The sequence below is a fragment of the Chiloscyllium plagiosum genome, unplaced genomic scaffold, assembly GCF_037043375.1.
Source record: "Chiloscyllium plagiosum isolate Xiang-an unplaced genomic scaffold, Cpla_swu_hap1 HiC_scaffold_12, whole genome shotgun sequence".
NCBI lineage: Eukaryota > Metazoa > Chordata > Chondrichthyes > Orectolobiformes > Hemiscylliidae > Chiloscyllium > Chiloscyllium plagiosum.
In genome coordinates this window covers 74,251,512-74,276,363 of record NW_028270150.1, presented here as the reverse complement: position 1 = coordinate 74,276,363, position 24,852 = coordinate 74,251,512, and the positions used below count along the sequence as shown (strand labels likewise).

At 39.6% G+C, this 24,852-nt stretch overlaps 1 protein-coding gene across 5 annotated transcripts in view; it reads left to right on the top strand.

Annotated features, from left to right (window-relative positions):
* Nucleotides 1-24,852, top strand: part of LOC122555052 (transcription regulator protein BACH1-like) — an 80,130-nt gene that overhangs the window by 17,014 nt on the left and 38,264 nt on the right. Inside the window, exon 2 of one of the 5 annotated variants that reach the window (XM_087992910.1) lies at nt 1,789-1,977. The exons of the other annotated variants lie outside the window; for them this stretch is intronic. The gene's annotated coding sequence lies outside the window, so the exon portion shown is untranslated. The remainder of the gene's footprint in view (nt 1-1,788; nt 1,978-24,852) is intronic. 5 annotated transcript variants of the gene reach the window in all.

The window sequence follows — 24,852 nt, the reverse complement described above, 5'->3', positions numbered from 1 at the left end:
AAAAATATATCACCCTGTTTTGGCAAAAAAAATGAATTTCAATAATATGAGTTTGACTCTGGATTAAAGGAGTAGGTTCTCTTCCAAATCTGATCCAAGACAGCAAAGAAATTGTAAACACCTTTGAAGCAACTCAACTACAATACTAATGTATAAACTGAATTATGGAGTTTCTAATCTTGTGATAACAAGTCAGTACAGATCATTACTTTTGAGATAACTTTCCACAAAAGTTATTACAAATATTCACAAAGGATGGCATTACAGGAAAGACTGTGCTTACTGTTGGTTCACATAATATTAAATATGACAAGTTTAACTTGACATCTGAGCAATAGCGGATGACTGCTGTAATTTTGAACACTAATGACATTTATTATGGTCAATTTAAAAAAAAAAAAAAAAAATTAATATTCATGTTTCGAAGGGAACATGGAAATGTAATGGTCTCCTGTGTTCAGAATTGTTTGTATAATGTTGGAAAATTATGTCTCGCATAGCATAGGGTGTGACATAAAGTTTCATCAGTCTGAAGTAGTAGAGTGCAAAATAAATGGTTTGAATTAACCGATCTGAATATGTGTAATTTAACTGAAATTTATGGTTCAGTATTTTGTAATGATATAATGTAGTCTGTTACAATTACTGTTAGAATGTTTTAAGCATTAAGGTTTTTGAGCAGGGTTGGCAACCTGACTGAGGTGCAAAACTATAGCTGTGTATTAATTGAATGTTGCAAGCTTTGCACTTGACTATGCTGTAAAGAGAGCATCACACGCACCCATTAGAACCCATTTCCAGGTTTGCGTAGTCAGAAATGCTAAAGGCTGTGCATTACATCATTTTTTTTTTTGTCAATGTCAGGAGTGTCAGTACTGTTTTCTGACTGTGTTTCCAATCCTGAGATCTGGAACCATAAAGATTACCTAACTTGATCTCCATATGTTGTCCAACTTTGTCCCTGTTTTTGCTGGTCCTTGCCTTTGCATATAGACAATGATGCCAATGGATTCCTGGTCATCCTCCCATATATTGCACACTTGAAAAAAAATTGAGGTCATCTGAAACAGTTGTTTGTGTGCTCACTTACACCACTTTCAATCATCCATCAATCCTGTATTTGCTGATCTACATTGGCTCATGGTAAGCAATATAACAATTTTTAAATATCCTGTAGTTGCTCACAAATTTCTCCCTATTTGTCTAATTTCCTCCAACCCACAACGTCTGAGTTTTACTTATCCAATTCAGTCCTATGGAACATCCTCGTCTAATTGTTCATCTTCAGTATTAGTGCATTTGGTTACATTGTTCCTAAGCTCTGGAATTCCCTTCCTAAAATCCTCCACCTCCTTCACCTTTCTTCTTTTCAGATGCCTCTTAAAGCCTGCCTCTTTGAGGAAACTTTTGGCTGTTGACCCTAATATTGATTTGGGTAACTCAGTTGTTAACCTTGTTGATTATGGCAATATGAAGTGCCTTCAGATGTTTTGTTATTATAAAGGCATTGCATAAACACAAGGTTGAATCGTTGTTAGTTTGTTGTACTAGAATGTAAGTGCTAATTCAGGTAGAAAATTTCTACATTTTGTCAGTTACAGTCCATTCATCCTGCCCAAAATAATATACTGGCAAGTGTTATCTTTCCTCAATCTTTAGTTGTCTTCAATTGAAATGTTTTATATTCAAATTGTGTTGAATTTAAAAGCTAACATTGACAAATTCCTATGCTTTGCTTCACTCCTGAAGATATTAATGTTTTGTTCCACCTTTTCTAATCCCTTAAAGATGAACCTTTGAATGCAAGAATGTCTTAATACGATGAGGTGTCATATCGTCTCTTTGTTGGGTGCGAACCTGAATACTTATTGCTTGTATCCATTATTGCTGAACAGAATAACAGCATGCCACTAGCCTTTTGGAATGAAATCAATGTGCGAAAATGTTTTGTCAATCCTTTAGGATTAGATATTCCAGGTAATTTTCACAATTCAGTAACTGTTCAACTTTTATGTTTATCATAGTGTACTTTTAAAAATCTGATTGTCTTGATCATAATTTTACCTGCATGGAGATAGTGAGCTAGAATAGCACTGGTTGAAAGCTGAACAGTTTCCTTTTTAATATCTTGCACCCTAAGATTTCATAACATGTGTTTCTGTCCAAAAGGTGGGAAAATGTTCTGTCATTGACATTGAAATTCAAGTCAAATTTACTTACAAGATTTCACTTATATGCCACAATATGAAAAGAAACTACAAGTTGAAAACCCTTCTTTAAGAGTCCTTTAAGTGACAGCCAAACAAGCTCCATCTTTCACATAACAGCTACAAGGTTTTAATCATTGCAGAATATATTATATTTTGTTAAAAGTTAAGTAACCCTATATACTGGCGTTATCTTATGAAGCAAGATGGGGCTTTTCTTGCATCAAAGCAATGATACAGCATTATGACCACATTTCTTGCAAGTGTTTGATCTTGCATATTCTGTGCATAGGAATGATAGTGACCCTGATCCACATATGCTTGCTGTTATTGCTCCTTATCTTAGCGAACAGTGAATTTTCACTTGTAGTGTTGAAACCGTTCCAATGTCTTAAAATTGTTGGACCTATTTAGGCTGAAAACCAGACTTTCTATTGGTATGTGTTATTTTCAATGTTTTAAAGTATATTTTGGGATAGTTTGCTTCAGTTTGATACTCTGGGAAGTTGTGCATATAGTGTGATTTAGTTTGAATTGACAAAAATTGCTGTGCACCCAAGGTAGTTGAATCTGAATGTTTGCATTTGTTAACCAATGAGGGGAAAAAAAACCTAGGTTTGCTGTAATCTAGTGTTGCTTCGTTTTGCATTATTCCTGAGTAGTTCTTTTAAAATATTTGAATTTACAAATCAAAGTAAAGTAGAATGTCTTTACTACTATAATCTATATTTTAGAAAAAAAACTTTGTACATCTGCCCAAGGATCTTGACTGCTTTAATAGCGACATTACACCTGTCAACATTGCCAGAAACTATTTGCAAATTCGACATTTTCAGTTCCATTCACAACAAGCCTGATAACTGAACAAGGAACATCCAGGCTTGGACTGATGTGGCAAGTAACATTCATGGCACAAGAAGAAGCTCAGCCACCTCCCCAATCTTTATTGGCAGCGCTATTGTCCAATCCTTCACCATTCTAGGGATCACTGTTGACTGGAAGATTCAATGATCCAATTATACCAACTATCTGTGATTATTTGTTTGTCAACTAATTCTTCTATCTCAGCTGTAAGGTGCAAGATGATTTTCTTATCAGTGGCCTGAGTGGATGTTGAGACAACAGTACTGAAGAGACTCAACACTATCCAAGATGGAACAGTTTGAGGAGTAGTTTCTCTGTTGTTAAATTTAATTGCATTTTCTTAGGAGCCTTTGAGGACATCCTTAAAAGATTTCCACTGCATTTATAATAACCACTTGCTATGATGAAGCTTGGAGTAGAAAGCTTGTTTTGGGAGTGTTGTCAGGCATATACATGATATGGCTTGCATCTCATCAGTGTGTCTGTCAGGATATTGACCCGTAAGAGGGCATTTACATTGGACATCCTATGCTACTGGTGAATGTGCAGAATCTTGCAGGGTATTGCAGCTGGTATTGTTTAGGGGACTAGAGGTGTCTGGTGTAACTGCTCCCTCTCCATCTGGCCCATATGGGAGGGCTCTTAACACTGCTGGTGCTGCCACTGCGGCCATAAGCTTGGTGTCACCATTTAAATCTTTGTTGTCAAATGTTCTGTTCTTCAGATGGCCAAAGACACACACTGGAATTGGTATTGAATTTCATCATTGATATTTTTGACCTTGAGATGAAATTCCAGAGATATTGGAATTTATCCATGTCCCATGGTTCACTGATAATCTTGACAGCCATGCAACAGTGTCACATAATGACAGCAGGCTGGTAGAGGACCTTTTGTCTTTTGGATGTTTAGCTTAAGGTCTATTGTCTTGTACTCCTCCAGACATTCATTGGTGATAGGGGTAGAGTCCAGACTATGTGTAAGTATAAGCGTTCTCTCCTTATGACATTATACAGTGGTTTTGTCTCTGGGTTGGAGATGAGGCAGATTCCAGTTTCCCATTTGTTATGCCATTAGTTCCACACCAGCAGGAAGCTGCCTGGATATGTGGTGGACTGGTGCAATAAGGAAAAAAGGTAATTTATATAGGTAGCTGCTAGTGCTTTTGAATTTGTCTTACTTTGAAAACGATGCCAGTATGTCTTTTGATGGAATACACATTATATTTCTGAAGGACATTTCACCACTAGGAAGAGGTGATTAAGGAGGACGTTTGCAGTGAACGTCCCTGTGACAGGCAGAAAGAATATTCTGTCCCCTTTGTAGAAACCATAATTGGCCACATCTTCTTTCTTGAAGCTGTATTTTACTATTTTGGCAGGGATTCCATCAATGTCAGCACTCTTGATGATTCTCAGTTATCAGATGGTCTGTCAAAAATCTCATGTCAGACTGGGGTTGTGCTAAAAGCCATCTGATTCACTGGTGTCCTTTAGAGAAAGAAATTTGTCCTTGCCCAGTGCATTTTCAAGGAGTCAGTTGCACTGGAAATTCCACATGGTTACAATGTGCAACTTGTGCCCATGATGCTCCAGTAATAGTTTGCCATCACATTATCTAGCCGATTATTATGCAAGGTACCAAATCTTTGACATAAACATTTGTTCCAGCAGCTATCCTCATTGTTTGTTTGAGTTTCCTCATCAATTGTACAATGGGCACCCATTCTTAGCTAGGAGTGAAACATAACTGTTTGAAATGTGGTAGCCATTTGGATGTCTTGCTTGTGAAATACAAGGCCTTGCGTATCGTCAACTGCCTAACCTGAATTCTTAAAATGGGCTATCAGATGTGAGGGTGATCCTGTCTTTAGTATGTTTTTAAGTTTTCAATAAAAGCACCAAATGCTGAAAATACTGAGTTGTCATTTATAGAGATTTAACATTTAAGATTGATCTTTTGGCCGGTTTTCTTTTTTGTTTTTGACTGATGCTTTTATTTCATCTGTACCTTCTAATGTATATACTTTATCATTCTTGTCCATGTTTTTGTTCACTGAGTTGAAACTGTTTCAGTGCCTTTGCTTGCCTTACTTTTATTTCAAGTTTTACCTTTTGTTTATAAACCTGGCTTGCTTTGCATACGGACTTTGCTTTGTGTTGCATTCTCAACCTCTTATAAGTGAATTGGGCTTTGTGGTGCATACTTTCATGAGCAGGTGGCAGTGTGCCTCAAATTAAAAATGAATGTGTAATTTAAACATCAGTAAGCAAGATAATAGGCACTTAATTATCAGATCATTAATTTATAGAATGACCAATTTAGTCACTGAGAAATATATATTTAAATAAACAACATTTTATTTGGGTACTGGAGATGCGAACATAAAATGATTGAACACTCAAATTTTTTTAAAAGGCAAGATTTATTGGATTCCATAAAGTGTTTTTGAGAAAATGCACAGCATGGAGGATTGAATCAATTGATTTCAACTGGAATTATAGTGAGAGCATTTCTGTTTGCCTCACAGAAATTAAAGGCAATTGGCAACATTCATGTCTGATTTATTCAGTGACACTTATTGGGATGATGTGTGATTTTATTTAACTGTTAGGTTGGTCATGATCTAATGTTTACCTCCTGACGTTCAGGCAAAATGCTTTGTGACTTCTGCCACTCATGGAATAAAAAAGCGCATCTCACCAACTATCTTCCATAAATTTTTTTTCTTGTACTCTGTTTAAAATGTTACTTCTTATTGTATCTGTTCTTTTATGTCACTTAAATGGGTTTCCAATTTGGTAGCAATTTCAGTGGTAAGTAAGATTGCCTCCTTACCCTCCGCTTCCCATTCTCTGCCATTGTACAAGCCCAGTGTCATTAATGCACTTTCAAATCTGACAGTAAAATTTGACATGGAGCTTGTTTGTGTTGTTTCTCAGTCTCTAAATTATCACTTTCTAACTACCAATTTGAAAATTATTGAATATTTTTATCTAAAAAGAAATTGCAGACATTACAACTTGTTCATTCCAAGGTGTTTCTGGAAATGCTTGCTGAAACAACGTTCATCTAAAGAAAATGTTTTCATTGTCGGTTGTACCATTATTTTGATGATCTGTAGCTTGCCTGCACTTTACAAAAGCCAACTACCATACACTGCAATAGGAGTTTGTATGTGTTTTCGTGATGGTCATGTGTACATGTAATTGGAATAAATAGTGCAGAAAGGATTGAAATAGAAATCTTAATCGTGGTTTATTTTGATTTTTCTAATAATTACATTCGATAATTTTGTTACATAAATTTTAATGAAATTGTGAATTTGCTTTAGGTGTTGGTTCTTTTCCATCGAAAATGCATTGTGCCTTTTTAGCAGTTAATTGTGTTAAAGTAAGAAGTCTGTGGGTTAGTCTGTGGTAGGGTTATTTGGGGAAGTAATGATGTGAAGCCACCAGAAAATGCTTGCTCATCATTTCTCAGCATAACTGCATGAGATCAGCACTTTTGTGTTTCATTACAGATCTTAGCCTGTCATAAACATGCTGTGTAATTTACAGCATTTGGTATATATCAAAAGCCCTAAAATAATTAATTATAAAATAAACCTGTGCATTCTGCCTCATTCTTGCAAGAAGTTGCTGCAATTAATTGTAAACGCAATCAAACTGTTAATTAGGTGGCTATATATTTAACTAAGGTGTCAAATACTGGTCAACTGACCTTTTTTTTTCTTCAAATTCAATTTTAGTAAACGTGAATTAAGCATGCAGAAATCTTTTGTCTGAAGGTTGTTTATTTAGCTAAGTCAAAATTCTTAACATTTATTTTAGTCCAAATTGCACAACAGATGGTAGGGAAGGCATGTATAAGCAGAGTGGTGAGTAGAGGTGTGCTTTAGAACTGTTGGCTGAGCCCCTTATGTTACAGCATTGCAGAGGGTTTTGAGGCACTGAAGTTTTAGAGACTGGACATTTTGTAGTAGTGGTGAAAGAGAAATTTGAGTGATTGTTTAATCAAAGCTGGTGTATTGGAACAGATGAAGTAGTGGGTGAGGTAGCACGTTTGGGATAGCAATTCTACAAAGGTAGTACTGAATTCTGAGATTGAAAAGTATGTGGTCTTGGGACAGTGGGTGCTAGATCAAAAAAGCTGAGAACATATGAGTAATGCTTTTTTTAAAGAAATGCAACAGTTTGTTCATGCCAAGTACGAGATGGTCGGTCGGTCGGACGGACGGACAGATAGATGGTGGAAGACCCAATCGTTGCAAAAATGCAAGAAATGATGCTCTGGGCAGACTTTGGAGCTAGGAAAAGACATCAAGAAGTTGATATGGAAATGAGGGGCTGTTTTTATTAGGAGTGGCCATGTTGCAGAGATTGCTACTCCAGTTCTTTTTTTTTAATGAAGAAAGCTTCATGTTCTGAGAAAAGATTACTACTGGGGCTTCTTCAAGTGCAGAGCTGTATTTCCATTTTCGTAGCTCTTTCATAGCACTGGGTAGGGATAGGGTGCAAGATGATGGGGTAGGTTATGCATTGTTTAGGGTAAGTTTGGGTGAATTTGATTTATTATAGTCACATGGAGTGAAAAATTTTGTTTTTGGGCGATATAGGCAGATCATGGTGTGCTTAGACCGAGTGAGACATACAGGTTACACTGCACAAGAGTTATGCAAAGCAAGGTCAACATTAACAAGATCATCATTGTTTGAAGTTAGGGAGTCCATTCATCAGTCTACTAACAGAAGGGAAGAAGCTATTCTTGACCCTATTGGTGCAGTTGTAAAGCCTCTGACAGAAGCAGTTTTAGGAGAGCCTGGGAGGGGTCTTTTTTGGCAGCCTTCCATGGCAGTGAAACGTCCAAATGGAGTCCATAGACGGAAGGTTGGCTTTTGTGATGGTGGGTCAGGCATCATTGGAGGAGCAGGAGAATCGACGTTTTGGGCATAAGCCCTTCCATCAAGAATGAGGCTTGTGGGCTGGGTGGCTGAGAGATAAACGGAGGGTGGTGGGGTGGAGGAGGGGTAGTTAGCTGAGAATGCAAGAAGTAGATGAAGGTGATAGGTCGGAGAGGAGGGTGGAGTGGATAGATGGGAAAGATGATGAACAGTTCAAAAGAGTGGTGCCAAGTTGGAGGCTTGGGACTGAGATAAGATGGGAGAGGGGAAATGAGGAATCTGGTGAAATCCACATTAATCCTGTGTGATTGCAGGTTCCCAAGGTGGAAGATAAGGTGTTCTTCCTCCAGATTTTGGATGGTGAGCGTTTAGCTATGGAGGAAGCCCAGGATTTACATGTCATTGGTGGACTGGGAGGGAGAGTTGAAGTGTTCAGCACTTCACTTCACTTCACAGGGCGATGGGGTTGGTTGGTGCAGTTATCCGAGAGATGTTCTCTAAAATGATCCACAAGTTGCTATCCTGCCTCCCTGATGTAGAGGAGACCACTTGCATCTGATGTGGTCTTGCAGACATGCAAGTCCTGGGCCGCCTCCATCACCAAACTGTAACTACCCAACACCTGGAGGATGAACACCTCACCTTCTGCCTTGGCACCCTGCAACCACACGGGATTAGTATAGATTTCACCAGTTTCCCTTGTATCTCCGTTTATTCCTGTCCCAAGCTTCCAACTCACCATCGCCCTCTTGACCTGTCCATCGTCTTTCCCATTTATCTGCTTCACCCCCCCTCCCCCTTTCCAACCTATCATTTTCTCCCCACTTTCACCTACCTATGGAATTCTCAGCTACTTTCCCCTAGCCCCACCACAATTTATCTGTCAGGCCCCCCAGCTCACAAGTCTCATTGCTGATAAAGAACTTATGCTTGAAGCATCGATTCTTCTGCTCCTCGGATGCTGCCTGACCTGCTGTGCTTTTCCAGCACCACACTCTCTACTCTGATCTCCAGCATCTGCATTCCTCACTTTCTCCTTCTGTGATGGTGGTCGGCACACACCACCTTCTGTAGTTTCTTATGATCCTGGGCAGAGCAGTTGCCATACCAGGCCATTATGCACCTGGATAGTTTGCTTTTTATAGTGCATCTGTAAAAGTTGAGGGTCCTTTATGGAAGTGTGGAATTTCCTAAGCTGCCTGAGGAAGAAGAAGGGTTGTGCTTCCTTAACCTTTGCATCTAAGGTGGAGATCCAGGATAGGTGGTTGTTATCATCACTCCTAGGAGCCTGACGCTGTCAACCCCCTCAACCTCTGTTCTATTAATGCGTTCTCCTCCTTTTCTTTCTGAAGTCAGTAATCAGCTTTTTGTTTGGCTGATATTGAGCAAGAGGTTGTTATCATTGCACCATGATACTAAGCCCACTATCTCCTTTATGTATTCTGACTCATTGTTTGATATCCATCCTACCATGGTGGTGTCATCAGCAAGCTTGGAGATGGCATTTGTTTGCAATTTGGCTATGTAGTCATGGGTGCACAACAAGTACAGTAGAGGGCATTACTTGAAGGCAGAGCTGTAGTCAGTAAGTATGAGTTTATGTATGTGACTTTGTCCAGATGTTCCAAGGATGAGGGCTAGGGAAATGGTGTCCCCTGTGGAGCTATTATATTGGTATGCAAATTGCAGGGTTTTGAGACCGGCTGGGAGGCTCCAGTTGATGTTGGCTGAAAAATGTGTTGCAGGAAAAGCGCAGCAGGTCAGGCAGCATCCAAGGAACAGGAGAATCGACGTTTTGGGCATAAGCTGAAGAAGGGCTTATGCCCGAAATGTCAATTCTCCTGCTCCTTGGATGCTGCCTGACCTGCTGTGCTTTTCCAGCAACACATTTTTCAGCTCTGATCTCCAGCATCTGCAATCCTCACTTTGTTCAAATTGATGTGGGCTATGACCAGCCTGTCAAAGCACTTCATGATTTGAGGTCAGAGCCAGTGGGTGGTAGTCATTAAGGCACGATACATGTGCTTTCTTTGGTGCTAGGATGATGGTCGTCTTGAAGCAGGTAGGAACTTCAGCTTGTAGGAGGGAGAGGTTGAAGATGTCAGTGAATACTCTGCCAGCTTGGCTGCACAGGATCCACATGACCAGCCAGGGCCTCCATCTGGGCTGGTCACCTTCCTTGATCTGACTCTCGGGGAAGACCGATCTGACATCTGGACCGATTAATGTAGGGGCAGGTGACACCGTGCCATTGGCAATCTGCTCAAACTAAGCATAGAAAACATTGAGCTCATCAGGGAAGGATGTGTTTTTGTCTACTACCTTGCTCAGCTTCATTTTGTATCTCATTATGTTGTTTCCGCTTTATCACAGGTGGTAGGTGTCTGCATGGTTGGTTTGGACCTCTAACTTGGCCCAGTACTGTGTCTTGGCAACTCGGGCTTTGCAGAAGTCATAGCTGAATTTTCTGTATAAATTTGGGTTGTCCGACTTTAATACTGAACAGAAAAATCTAGTCTGGCAGGGAGGGCTGCTGTCAGGTCTGGGGGTTCTGGTCTTGTGGCAGGGGGATTGGATTGGGTGGGGTCTGGGAATGGAGCCTGACCTTCTCCAATTGATTGAGAGCAGGCCAGGACTGGTCGCTCAACCTTCGAGTTTAGATGTTTCAAGTGTGATTAGAGAGGGTTGTAAAAGGGTGGAGGATTTACATTACTGATTAAGGAGAAGGTCATATCTGTGACCAAGAGACAATTTGGCGGGCTCATCTAGTGAGGCAATATAGGTAGAACTTGGGTGCAGTTATACAATAAGCCTCTCAATAGCCACTGGGGATTTTGAGGAACACATATGTAAGCAGATCATGGAAAGATGTAAAAACAACAGGGTTGTGGTAGTGGGTGATGTTAACTTCCCCAATATTCACTAGGACTCCCTTTGTGGCAGGGGCTTGGATGAGGCAGAATTTGTTAGGTGCATCCAGGGCAGATTCTTGAAACAATATGTAGATAATCTAACTCAAGAATGGGCTATATTAAACTTTGTTCCTCCACTGAAACTTCAATCGCTTGGCCAGGCTCATTTTCTCATACAATGTGGAAACAGTAATCATAATTCCATAAGTTTTAAGGGAGTTCTGCAGCGCAGGAAGAGGCCATTCAGCTAAATATGTTTGTACCCAGTCTCTGAACAAGCATTGAGTACTATGCAACTCTCCTGCCTTTTCTCCATAACTAAGCATATGGTTGTTTGAAAAAGGAGCAGTCTAATTTCTTTTTAAATGCCTCGATGAACACTGCTTCTACCAAAATCCTAGACAGTGTATTCCAGACCTTAATCACATGCTGCGTGAGAGCTTTTTTCCTCAAATTGCTATTGTTTCTTTGACCGATTACTTTAAATCTGTGCTATCTTGTTCTTGATCTTTTTAGGCATTGGAATGGTTTTTCCTATATGCTCTAGACCCATCATAATTTTGAAATACTATTAGATCTCTTTTCAATCTTCTCCAAGGGAAACTGTTCTAAGTTTGGAATCTATCTCCATACTTTAACTTCCTTACCCCGAAACCATTTTTGTGAATCTTTTTTGCACTCTCTCCTGTCTTCACATCCTTCTTAAAATGTGCACTCGGAATACAGTATTCCAGCGGAGGCTGAAATAGTGTCTTATACAAGTTTTACAGCGTTTTTAAAACATTTTGTAGGATTTCCTTGATGTTACCCACCAATATTTTTTCTTTTTTTTGTAAATTTTATTTGTAATTTCACCCCTGCATTTTCTGTACTCTTTTTTTACAATATTAAACTTTTCCATTCTGGTCATATAGTTTCTTTGCCTTGTCCTGTATGGGTGCTCCAGATTGCTCTTCTACTGCTGTCTGCTGCAGATTCAACAAGTAGCAAGCAATAACTCTGTGCATCTGTTTAAAAATCCCAGGATTATTTTTATGATTGGTGCAAACATGTATCTATAATGACTGCTTCAATTAAAAATGATCAAACATAAATGTGTTCACAATAACCAATTTGAAGTCCACTGAAAATTGGCAGAATTTGTGGTTATGTAAAATAAAATCAAAATGGTATATTCTTTTCATCTTTGCAGAATAAAGTGTAAGTTATCATATTCAAAGATTATTAAACAAATATACCACATTAAATCCAATTAAACTAAACTTTAAAATTGGCTTAGTTTATTGATAATGTGCTCTCAGTACTTTCATGAGCTGTTTATACCAGTACATTATTTTCTTGTGATCTTGAATTTTCAGACAAGTACAATGAGATGAAAATACCAGAAGGATTGTACCCTCCGTGAAGTTTGGAGGATTATTCTGAGCAAAGATTTGAACTTAAACCTTGGTTTAAGCAGGAGGTGTTTCAAATTATCTAAATATAAACTCAAATTACAGTACAAAGGGCAGTTTTCTACTTTATTGGCTCAATATGTATATACTACAGCTAGAGCAGTTGACTAGAAGCATGCCTGGTTCTGGAACCAGTGTAAAGCACTGCACCAACCCAAATGTTGGGGCACATGACCCTAGATGCATGCAGTGTGGTTGACTGTTTCTTAACATCTTTGACTTCTAGCTGAATTGGTTAAAGGGATAATTTTGGAGACCACCTTGGTGACAGTGACGATATTTTAATTACATGTACAGTAGTTATAGAACAGAACTAAAATCAATCAGGAATAAAAGTTCTCATTGGGGAAACGGACGTTTTATTAAGCTCAGATGTGGTTTATCAAAAACGATTTAATTATTCAATCCAATATCAGAGTATTGGGAATATTCACAGCACTTGTGTGGGTTAAGAGCAAAGGTGTTCCTGTAAAGAGAAAGACGAGGCTCTCAAATCTAGACCTTTTTTGATGACCCTCTACATTACTTTTCCTATTAAAGGTGATCGTTAAAACTTGCCTCTGACAAAACTTCTGGCAACCCGACCTATTATTTCCATATTTAATAATTTTATTATACTCTTATCCTGTGAAGATCTTTAGGACATCATATTATGTTCAAGATACTATATAAGTAAAATGCTATGTAGTTGTAATTTGCCGTTGATTCACCTTCAGTCCTTAAATTACAAAAGTAATACCAACAAGTGTAAGCACCAGCATAAAATTAACTAAGAGAGTAAAATAAATAATAACCAAAAAAAGGGGGAAAAATCCCAACTAACTACTAATCTATTCTATAAACTTCCAAAACGTAAAATAGGATCTCATACAATACTAGCAGTAAACAACAAAATAATTAAATAACTAGATACATGCTCAAAATAGATTTACATTAAGACATAATAAAACCCGTATTTATACAGGATTCCTCCTCTCGGGGGTCCCCGAACCAGACAGAACCACTATCACAGCCAGACAAAAAAGCCCTGGACAAATAGCCGAAATGCTGTAGTTCAAAAAGGGCTGCCATGTTTTATAAAATAATTCCTTTTTTTTTTGGTGCACCATATTTGTGAAGAAGTCAAGTGGGATATATTCCATGACTATCCTTTGCCAGTTCAAAAGTCCTGGGGGGTCTTCAGCTACCTAATTCACTAAAATATTTTTCCTTGCACAAAGGAGAGAATGGCAAATAATTTCCTCCCGTACACATCCAGGGAGGGAAAATCTGAAGAGCCCAAAAGTAGGGACACCGGATCCGATCTAATCTCCGTACCCAAGATCTCTGTCAAGGCATTCGCTACTCTATCCCAATACCTGCACATCTTATGGTGTGTCCATAGACAATGCATCAGATCTTAAGGATCACTTAAGAAGAGGATGATATAATCCGAATAGAGATTGATTTTGTGCTTGCCCGATCTAGCCCTCGGAGCCATTATGTTAGGGTCAATTCATATAGCTTCTGCTAGCTTCAATCACTAGTGTGAATAATAATGGTGGAAGACAGCATATCTGACGACAGCCCCTGCCAACACTAAAGCTATCTGAACCTAAGCCATTGGTGATCACCGCTGCTTTGGGATCATTGTATAATACTGAAACCCATTTGGTAAATACCTCTCCGACACCGAACCTTTCCAGTGCATAAAAAAGATATGGCCATTCTACCCGATCAAATGCCTTCTCTGCATCTAAGGAGACAACTAAACCCGGTATTGTTCCCTGTTGACAGGCTTGTATCATATTTAAGACCCTTCTAATATTATTAGTTGACCTGCGACCCTTTATAAACTTCTTCTGGTCCTCTTTTATGAAGTGTGGTAAGACCTTCGCTAGTCTTAATGCTAACAATTTGGAAAGAATTTTGAAATCCACATTTAACAAGGATATGGGCCTATATGATGAGCAATCTTCTGTGTCCTTTCCCTTTTTAAGAATGAGAGAGATGTTTGCTTCTCTCAACGAAGGCGGGAAGCAGCCCTGACTGTGTGAGTAATTATACATATTTATGAGTGGCCCGGCCAGTTCCCCTATAAATTCTTTATAGAACTCAACCTGGAATCCATCTGGCCCAGGCGCTTTGCCACTCTGAAGCTGCCTAACCGCGTCCAGTACTTCCTCGGTTGTCAGGGGGCATTTAAGATCAACACCTGCTCCGAGGTTAAGCCTGGAAGGGCCAAATCTTTAAAGAAAGATTCCATCTTCCCAGTTCTATCCTCTCAGTCCTGCGATTTATACAGTTCACAATAGAACTTTCTAAAGGCTATATTGATCTTTTTACGATCACAAGTCAAGGTACCAGCACTTTCTGTAATGGACATAATGGCTTGAGGAGCCTTTTTCTTTCGAGCAAGGTATGCTAAATATCTGCTAGGCTTGTCGCCATATTCAAATAATCTCTGCTTTGCAAATAATATTACCCTCTTTGCTGCTTGTGTAAATGTAGTATTCAAGGCTGCCCTTAGGCCTGTGATCCTGTGTAGCTGTGTAATGGAAGGCCTGTCAACATACGCCGTCTCAGCTACCTTCAAGTGAGCCTCGAGCAGGTACTGTTGCTCTCCCTTTTGTCTTTTCCGGGCCGCAGAATATGAGATAATCAAGCCTCACGCATATACCTTAGTGGTATCCCACATCATCGACAGGTTACTGACCGTGCCTGAATTAATTTCCCAGAAGGTTTTGAATTCCTGCCGAAATAGACTTAATAAATTTGTTATCCTTCAATAAGAAGGAATCCATACGCCATTGTTGGGGTCCTATCCCATCATCTCTAGTCTTGACTTCCATATATGCTGCGGCATGATCAGAAATAGTTATATTACCTATTTTACAAGACAGTATCAAATTCAAAAGGGCCGAGGGGGCAAAAAACATATCAATTCTGGTATGGCACTTGTGTGGGCTAGAGTAGAAAATATAGTCTCTACCCTAGGGATGAAAGCACCTCTACACATCTACTAGCCCTAGCTCCTTATTCAGATCCGCCAGTTGTCTAGATCTCAGACATGTACCCGTAGATATCCTAGCCAGCTCTGGGTCCATAATACAGTTAAAGTCTCCTCCTATAATTATATGGTGGGCCCCAAAAGCCATCAACTTAGAGTACACTTCCATTACAAATTTAAAAGGGTGTGCCGAAGGGCAATAAAGATTCAAAATTCCATATTCCTCTCCATGTATTAGGGCTTTGGTCAATATATACCGCCCAGACTCATCTTTTATCTGGCTTAACATTTGGAAAGGAAGATTCTTCCGAATAAGAATGGCTACTCCCCTACTTTTTGAATGAAAAGAAAGCCTGATCAAATCCACCCTGTTGTAGCTTTAAGTGTTCTTTATCAAGTAGATGTGTCTCTTGTAAGAGAGCTACATCGACCGTTTCTTTTTTAAGACTTGATATCTTTTTCCTTTTGATTGGTGACTTGCTCCGCTTGACATTCCAGGTGCACCACCTAAACAAATGGCTAGCATGATCGTACAGGCAAGCCCGAGACACCCTAGGAAGAAGAACTCCACCCAAAAGACCTTGAATAAAGACCTTAGAAAATTCACAAATACAAAAATCTTTAAAACATTTAAGCCAACGCAATTTAAAAACTACTCCTAAATAAAGAAAACAACGCAAAACATATTTGAAAGGCGTCTTTGCCCCTTGCTCCCAAGGGGCATAACTACCTATCAATAACCCTACCATAACCTCTCCTAGCTAGGGCCCTGCCCTTGGCCCAGACATTATAAAATGCAGTGAACAAATTCAAGTGTTTTATAAAACCAGAGTTAAAAGTGAGTGACCCCCCCCCCCCCCCCCCACAAAAAAACACAAACACACACACACACACACACATACATCTGGGTGCATATATAAATTACAAACCCAGCAAATATTAGGCAACTAAGTAAAATGAAGAAGAAAACTCCGCTGTAGAAAAAAAAGGCAAAACTGAACAATCCCCCTCCCCCACAAATCGAGCAAGCCGCACGAACTATTTAAAAAAAAGACCAAAGAAAGAGTAAGGAACAAGGCCCAGGGAAAGATGAGTGAAAAAGAGATTAAGAAGGAAAAAAGGGTAAACAAAGGGGGGACAAAATAGAATCGTTATCCATATGGTTCGAATCCCACAGTCTATTTAAGAAAGAATTCTTTTGCTTTCTCTGGTGATCCAAGTTATAAACGGATCCTCCATGCGTGACGCGCAGCACTGCTAGATAACGCATGTAGTATTGAATATTTAGGTCTCTCAGACGCTGCTTTGCCTCATCAAATGCCCTCCTCTTGTGGACCACGGCTGGAGAGAAGTCCTGAATTTACATTTATCCTGGAACCCTTGTGCATCATGGCCTGGGGATCCTTCCCCAAGATTCTGGAGGCTTCCAGGAGCATGTGTTTTTCTTTGTAACATTGGAGTCAGATTAGAACTGGGCAGGTGCACTGGTCCAATCCGGGGCTGCGTACAGCAACCTGGTGGGCCCACTTCACCCGCACACGGCTCAGCTCCGATTCCACCTTCAATAATTGTGGGAGCCATCACTGCAAGAACTTCATAAGCTGGCCTTCCTCTTCATGTTCGGGAAGGCCCAGCAATTGAATATTTTTCCGATGACCCTGATTATCGAGGTCTTGGATGCGCTCCTCCAGGGTCCGGATTCTTTGCTCGAGAGCTCGGACCTGACCCCTGGATGACTTGGCAGCAGTCTCCAAGGCCACGGCCCGTTGCTCCGCCCCTCCGACACGCTGCTCGAGGTTTTCAATCAAGCATGACCGAGATCGACTCCCAGCTGGACCGGGCCTCCTTGATGAAAGTGTTGATCTTCTCCTGGAGCTTGGTGATCCTGGAGAGCAGGCTCGCCACCAAAGTTAAGTCCCCAGAAGTGACCGCGGACGTTTCTGCTGCTGGGGGAAGGGGTGAGAGAGGGGTCCCTGTCTGTTGCGAGCTGTGGGAGTTTTTGCCCTTAGTCATTTTAAAAAAAACTCGCCAAACTGTTCAAGTTTGATGTAAAATGACTGAGTACGCTGGGCAAAAGCTATTCTAAATGATTTAAAGGGTGAGGTGAAGGTGGGTGCCCCACTTTGCCCGAGTCTTAGGCAGAGCACAACAGACTCAGACTTACTGGGTCGCTGCCATCTTGAATTTCAGTCCTCCAACTTTTAAAACACTGTTATATCATCATTTAGGATGGAAGGGATAAATAATGATTAAAGACCAGTCATCCTAATCTGGAAGTGAAAATTATTGGAAAAACGTTATTAATTGTCATTTATAAAATGCACTAATTAACCCAAAAATAGTCAGTATGGATTTATTGCAGGAAGATTTGTATATGGTTAACTTTATTGTTTTTTTTAGAAGAAAGCAAAGGGAGTTGATGAGGGTAGTGCATTTGATATAGCCTGTGAATTTTAGCAAAGCTACACAATTGGAAAACATAGCATTGGTTTTCAATGTATGTTGGTAATCCCCAGATTTACCTTGTCACCACTCCCCTCAACTGTTGTTGTCTGACATCTAAACAGAAGGAACAAATATATTCATCACTTCTATATTGGGAGTGAACCATTGTTCTGCTAGAAACTCTGTGCTCTAGTTGCTGAGTTGATTCTGCCTAGCAACCATCCCCCAAAGTTGGCTTCTGAATACTACCAGCATATCACCAAGACATCCTGTTTGTTTTTCTAAAGAACATTAGTGAACTAGTCATATTTTGTGACGGTTTTCTAGTTTCATCATTATTAGTGATGCTGGTGATTTTTTTTTTCCCCAAACTTAAGTTCACATGCCAGTTGGAATTTGAGCTCATGACCTGAATTATTAATCTGGAGCTTTGGAGTAGGGTGAGGTATCATAACCTATGCTGTCACTTGCACTAAATTTAACTTGTATAGACATGTCATTGCATGGATAAATGGAGAATTTGAGGAGGTCAAGAAAGATCAAAAACAATTTACGGTTGGTTAGAAGAGATTTGATCACACTATTTTGAACCATGGTTCAACTGGCATGTGAACTTAAGTTTGGGGGGGAAAAGAAATCACCAGCATCACTAATGATGATGAAACTCGAAAACCGTCACAAAATATGACGAGTTCACTAATGGTTCAAAATAATGTGGGATTCTCGAATATTTTCTGATCTGTTTGGAGACTGGTTACGTACAAGTTACGAGTAAGCCTTTGTTAAATGACCCTTCCATTTTATAAGATCATGATTGAACTGAATGAAACTTCAAAACCATGGACCACTCAGACCACTTAGATGCAGGGTTGGTTCTGAGGTTTTACTGGAGGAGGGTGAGGAAATTTACCAATGACTTGTGCCTGCATTTTGAAATTCATACATCATTACTGCCAGATACCTCTGAATTCCCAAGCTCTGCAATGTATCAACATTGTTATTTTTTAAAAAAAATCTCCCAGACAAAATGAACAATTTCATTTTTTCACACACTGCCATTCTGCTGTATCCCCAAGGATTCTGTTTGAGAACCCCTGCAAATGATGAAATTCACCAGTGTGGAGCTCCTTTAAAAATACAGGTGAAAAATAGGTTTAAAATTGCAGGTATGAGTTTGTCCACACATGTTGAATTTTGTTGCTACCTTTTGGTGTGGATTAGTGAATTTGCAAGTTCTGTCATGGATGCAGAGCATTTCCTGTATTATACTCCATTTGTCAGATCTTTGCTGAAGATGTGTTGCTGGAAAAACGCAGCAGGTCAGGCAGCATCCAAGGAACAGGAGAATCAATGTTTCAGGAATGGCTTATGCACCTGCCTACGGAACCGACCTCCAGCATCTGCAGCCCTCACTTTCTCCTTGTCAGATCTTTGCCCACTCGCTTAACCCATTTTATAACCCATTGCACCCCCTATATGTCCTCTTCACATCTTACTGGTTAATAGCCACTTTTTATTGCAATTTGTTATTTTGTGTATATTGTTTTTAACAATGGTTCTCTTCCTTTGAGAACATGTTAACTATACTCGTCATGGTAATGAATATAAATGCAGTGTGCAAGCACCCTCATCACTGACATAATTGAATATGTCTGAATTTTGTTTTTGACTTTCTGAACTACACAGCCTCCTTGGCCATAATGATTGGTTTTAATGGATCATGTTAAAAAGTAGAAGAGACATTGCAGATAATTAGATTTATAACACTGGTGTATTAGAATATATTGCTGCAGCAACAATTTAAAAAAAAAAAAATGTTGTTGTGGTATGCAAATGCACATTAGAAGCTCTGCGATTTAGTTGAGTTGATGTATAAACCTTATAATTTGTTGGGCTTAATTATTATTATAAGTAAACTTATGAAATTAAGATCAATAAAGCAATAAATGAATTTACTGCATTGGAATTATTGAGTCAATATGTGTAGTGGATAAAGCAGGAATCTCTTGTTGTTAGGCAGTGTAGAAAAATAATATTTTTCAGCCTCTAACGTTGCTGCTTAATAAAAGGCAAGGGCAGGGCAAGTTCAACAAGCGTTAACTGATTTAATCAGCTATGCCTTCCTTCCATAAATTAAAACTCTGCTCTGCTCCACAAGTACGAATTTGCTTTTTCAACGTTTTAGCAGAAGTTTTATAATGCAATAAATGATTCAGAGTACTGAATACAATAAAACCTCAAGCAGAGAATAGACTTAACAAGCACACATTTCATTGTTCCTTAATTAAATCGCACTTGTTTAGATTAGATTAGATTCCCTACAGTGTGGAAACAGGCCCTTCGGCCCAACCAGTCCACACCAATCCTCTGGAGAGTAAACCACCCAGTCCCATTTCCCTCTGACTAATGCACCTAAAACTGGGCAATTTAGCATGGCCAGTTCACCTGACCTGCACATCTTTGGACTGTGGGAGGAAACCAAAGCGCCCGGAGGAAACCCACGCAGACACTGAGAGAAAGTCTGTCCGAGGCTGGAATTGAACCTGGGACTCCGGGTCTGTGAGGCAGCAGTGCTAACTACTGAGCCACCGTGCCGCCCATTCTTTATAGCATTTATTTCCTTCCAACTGCCAGGAGAAAAAATTGCAATTAACGCATAATTATAAAACCACTTTTTGACACTGTCATTGTTTGTTGACAATACCAATATTTAATTTGTAGCTTATTAAAGTTTTTTCTAAACTAACATCAGAATGAATTTATTTGTTCAAACTTCTCTAATCCTTTATTGGGAAGTTTGCTATGGATTTCATTTAGGTACCCATTTTGGTAATTTTCATGGAGAATCGATCTTTCTCATATTCAGTAAATAGCTTCAGTATGTTGAGAGATTAGAATTGTATGGTGGGAAGATCTTGCTTGGAAAGTTTAGATTTTTGTTAACAAATTTCAAATCCAGCCAGAACAATGGCTGAGGTATATGTTAAAACACTTTGGAAGGTCTTCCATGAAATAAATTTTGATACATCCATTTCAGCCTCAGTGAGAATAAACCATTATTGAAAATTGTCCATTGTTTAACACAAATTTGTAGCATTTGAGCAATTTTACTCAGGCTAGTTTCAGAAATAGAAAAAGGATTTCACCGGTGAAGTGAATGACACTGCCTTCTGAGGCTGAGCAACAATGTTGGGATGACTGGAGGGAGTGCAACCTGTCGTTTAGTTGTGCCTTGTCTGATGTCGAAATACTTGAAAATTCCTTCACACTAAACAGCATCATAACAAAAGTTGAGCAAAGAAAATGAGCATTTGAGTTTATCACTAAAACATTTTACAACTTATCTACTTTGATCTTATTTAAATGTTTGTATAAGTTTAAAGCTGCAAAATCACAGTTTTAAAACTCGTCCAGTTTTTAATTAATTTGTTTCTAGCTTCTAGATTTGTTTCTCCTTTCTAATACATTTGTATAGGAGCAAAGAAAGATGTGTATGTTGTAGATATAGTGAATACAGAATAAAAGGAAAGACTGCTTTGTGACTTATCTAATTGGTGTGACTTGAGTCAGCCAAATTAAAAAACTGTTATTTTAATATTAATTCCTAATGTTGAGCTGGTGCTTGAATGTGCTATGAAGTAATGTTTTAAGCTGTAATTTGTGCCTGTAGTTGTTCTAGGTACTGAGTCCCTGAGACAGGGCAGCACTGGTAGAAAGCAGTGATTGATAACTTAGGCTTCCTAATACGGTGAGAAAGTGAAAATTGAAAAGCAAAGAACAGATGTTCAGATGGATACATTTAAGTGTTTTGTGCATGGACGCGATTTCTTTTAGCTAAGTAAATGCAACATCAAATACTTAGATGTAAAACTCTATAATTTTACATTTGGCTGTGAAACAGGAATATTTTGAGGTTGGAAAATGTACTCCTGCATTAATGAAAGATTCTTTTGAGGTTCCAGTCAGTCATATTCTATTTAAGAATAGATTTTATTAATCAGCATGTGTCAGTGATTCATATTGTCCTGTGTAAACTTCCCAATGACACTTTTGTTCCTCTTTTTTTATTACTTTCCTTCCTGTGTTTGAAAGTGTTGCTGGGCATGAAGAGTGGAGGACTGTATTTATTGCCATTGCTATTGCCCTTCAAGAGCCACCTTCATGAACTGCTGTAATCCGTGTTATATAGGTCACACACAGTGCTAATTGCAAGGAAGATTTAGGATTTTTACCAAGTGATACCAAAGTTCAGGGTCGGGATGGTCTGTGATTTGGAGGTGCTGATGTTCCCTTGCATCTGCTGTAGTTGGCCTTATACATGGTATAGGTGGCCAGTATGGAAAGTATTGTCAAAGAAGCCTTGCAGAGTTGCTGCTGTGCACATTTCAGTCTGTGTTGGAGGAGGCAGTGAATATTAAAGTTGGTTCATGTGATGCGAATAAACTTGCTTGAATTTTGTAGGAGCATTATTTATTCAAGCAATTGGAGAGTACTCATTGTGCTTTAGTATCTGAGGAGTTGTAAATGAGGTAGAATAATTTGCAATCATTATTGAATATCTCCATTTCTGACCTTCATTTTGGATAGAAGGTCATGAATGAAGTGGGTCAAGAAGGTTGAGTCTAGGAAAGTAACAGTATTCCTACCTCTGAAAAAGAACCCCAAGTTCCAATCTCATTTGCTTCAGAGGTAAGCAATAACATTTCTGAACAAGTTGATTAGAAAATATCTTCCTGGGGAAGTACTTCAGTGATGGTTTAGACTGAGATGACTGATTTCCAACAAGCACAATCAGCTTCCTTTGCTATGGTGCCAACAGTGGAAAGACTTCCTTCCCCCACTGCCCTCCCCTATTCTCATTGACTCTTGTTAATGGTGCTAGGGCTCCTCGTGGGCACATTCAGTTAAATGTTGTCTTGATGACAAGGATGGTCACACTCATTCCACCTTTTGTTCAACTTTTTTGTCCAGATTTGGACCAAGATTGTGTTGGGTGTGGGAGCCATGTGGTCCTGGCAGAACAAAACTAAAGTAGAATGTAAGTTATTGCTGAGGAGGTGCCCCCTTGATAGCAGTGTGGCCTTCCGATTAATTTGCTGATGATCAAGAGCAAACTGCTAGAGCATGGTTGCATTTGTCCTGCTGCTTGATGTTGAAAATGATTATGCTACTGCTGGTGGTTCATAACTCCTCATGGGTCCCCACTTCTTGTGAGCTATTAAGACTCTAAAGTTAAATTGCTTTATTTGGGTACGCAAATATTAATAGAAACATTTAGAAGTATTCAATTTTAAAGAAAAATGTGTATACACAAGACTAAGATGTAGGAGCAGAATTACGCTATTTGGGTAATCGAATCTTGCTCTGCTATTCAATCAAGGCTGATCTGTTTCTCAATGCCATTCTCCTTTTAACCCTTGAACCTTTTACCAATCAAGAACCTGACTATCTCTGTCTTAAGTATACTCTGACTTGGCCCCCTCAGCCTTCTGTTGTCCCTTCATTCTCAGGTTGTGCACTCAGGTCCTAGTCTCTCCTGCTGGTGTAAGCATCTTCTCCGCATTCACTATATCCAGGCCTGTCATTGTTCTGTAAGTTTCTATTAGAACCCCATTATCCTTCTAAATGCCCATCGAGTATACACCCGGTGTATTCAACTACTCATATGTCAAGCCCTTCATCCTCCGAATCATTCCTGTAAACCTCCTCTGGGCCAGCACATCCATCCATAGATACAGTGCTCATATCTGCTCACAATATTCCAAATACAGTTTTATGCTTTATGCGCCCTCAACACTACATTTCTGGTCTCCTATTCTGCCCCCCCCCCCCTTGAAATGAATGCTAGCATTGCATTTACCTTCCGAACTGTCACCTGAACCTATGTGTTAACTTTAATAGAATCATGAACTGCTATTCCTAAGTCCCTTTGTGCTTTGGATTTCCGAAGTCTTTTGCCATTTAGAAAATAATCGACAGCTGTGTTCTTCCTACCAAGGTATGTAACCTCACATTTTTCCACATGGTATTCCATATTCCACTTCTATGCCCACTCTCCTAGCCCTTTTGCAGCCTACCTGCTTCCTCAACACGACCTGTCCCTTTACCTAACTTTATATCATTAGCAACAGTGCTCCTGGTTCCATTGTTTTGATCGTTAATGTATCACAAGAATAGTTTTAGGCTCAACACTGACCCCTGCAGAACCCCAGTATTCACTGGCTGCCATTCTCAAAAAGACCCCTTTATCCCTATGCTCTGCCTTCTGCCAGTCAGCTAATCCTGTATTCATGCCCGTACCTTACCCCTAACACCATGGACTCTTATCTTATTTAGCAGCCTCCAATGTGGTACCTTGTCAAAGACTTTCTGGAAATAAGAAAATATCTTCTTTGTCTAAAGTGCTCATTACTTTCTCAAAGAATTCTGACAGGTTTGTCAGGCATGACCTCTTCCTCACAAAACCTAGCTGACTCACCCCTATTTTATCATGCACTTGCAAGTACTCTGCAATCTCATCCTTAATAACGAACTCTCAAATCTTTCAAACGACCAAGATCAGGCTAAGCGGCCTGTAGTTTCCTGTCTTCTCCCTCCCTCCTTTCTTAAACAGGCATATTATGTTAGCCATTTCCAGTTCTCTGGGACTTCCCTGACTCCAGTGATTCCTGAAAGAGGCACCACCAGATTCCTCCACAATCTTCTCAGCTGTGTCCTTCAAAGCTCTGGGGTGTAGTCATTCTGGAGCGGGTGATTTATCCACCTTCAGACCATTCAGCTTTCCCAGCACCTTCTCCTTCATGGCCACTACTCTCCTCTCTGCCCCTATTCCTTTGAAGTTCTCGTATGCTGCAGATGTCTTCCACTGTGAAAACTGATGCAAAGTGCCTATTCAGTTCCTCTGCCATTTCTTTGACCCCCACTACTACTGCAGTCTCATTTTTCACTCTTACCTCACTGTCCACTCTTGCCCCTCTCTCACCTTTTTTTGTTTCGAAATAAAAACTGTTGCAATCTTCTTTGTCATGACTAGCTACCTTACCATTATGTTTCATCCTCTTCCCCCTTATTGCTTTTT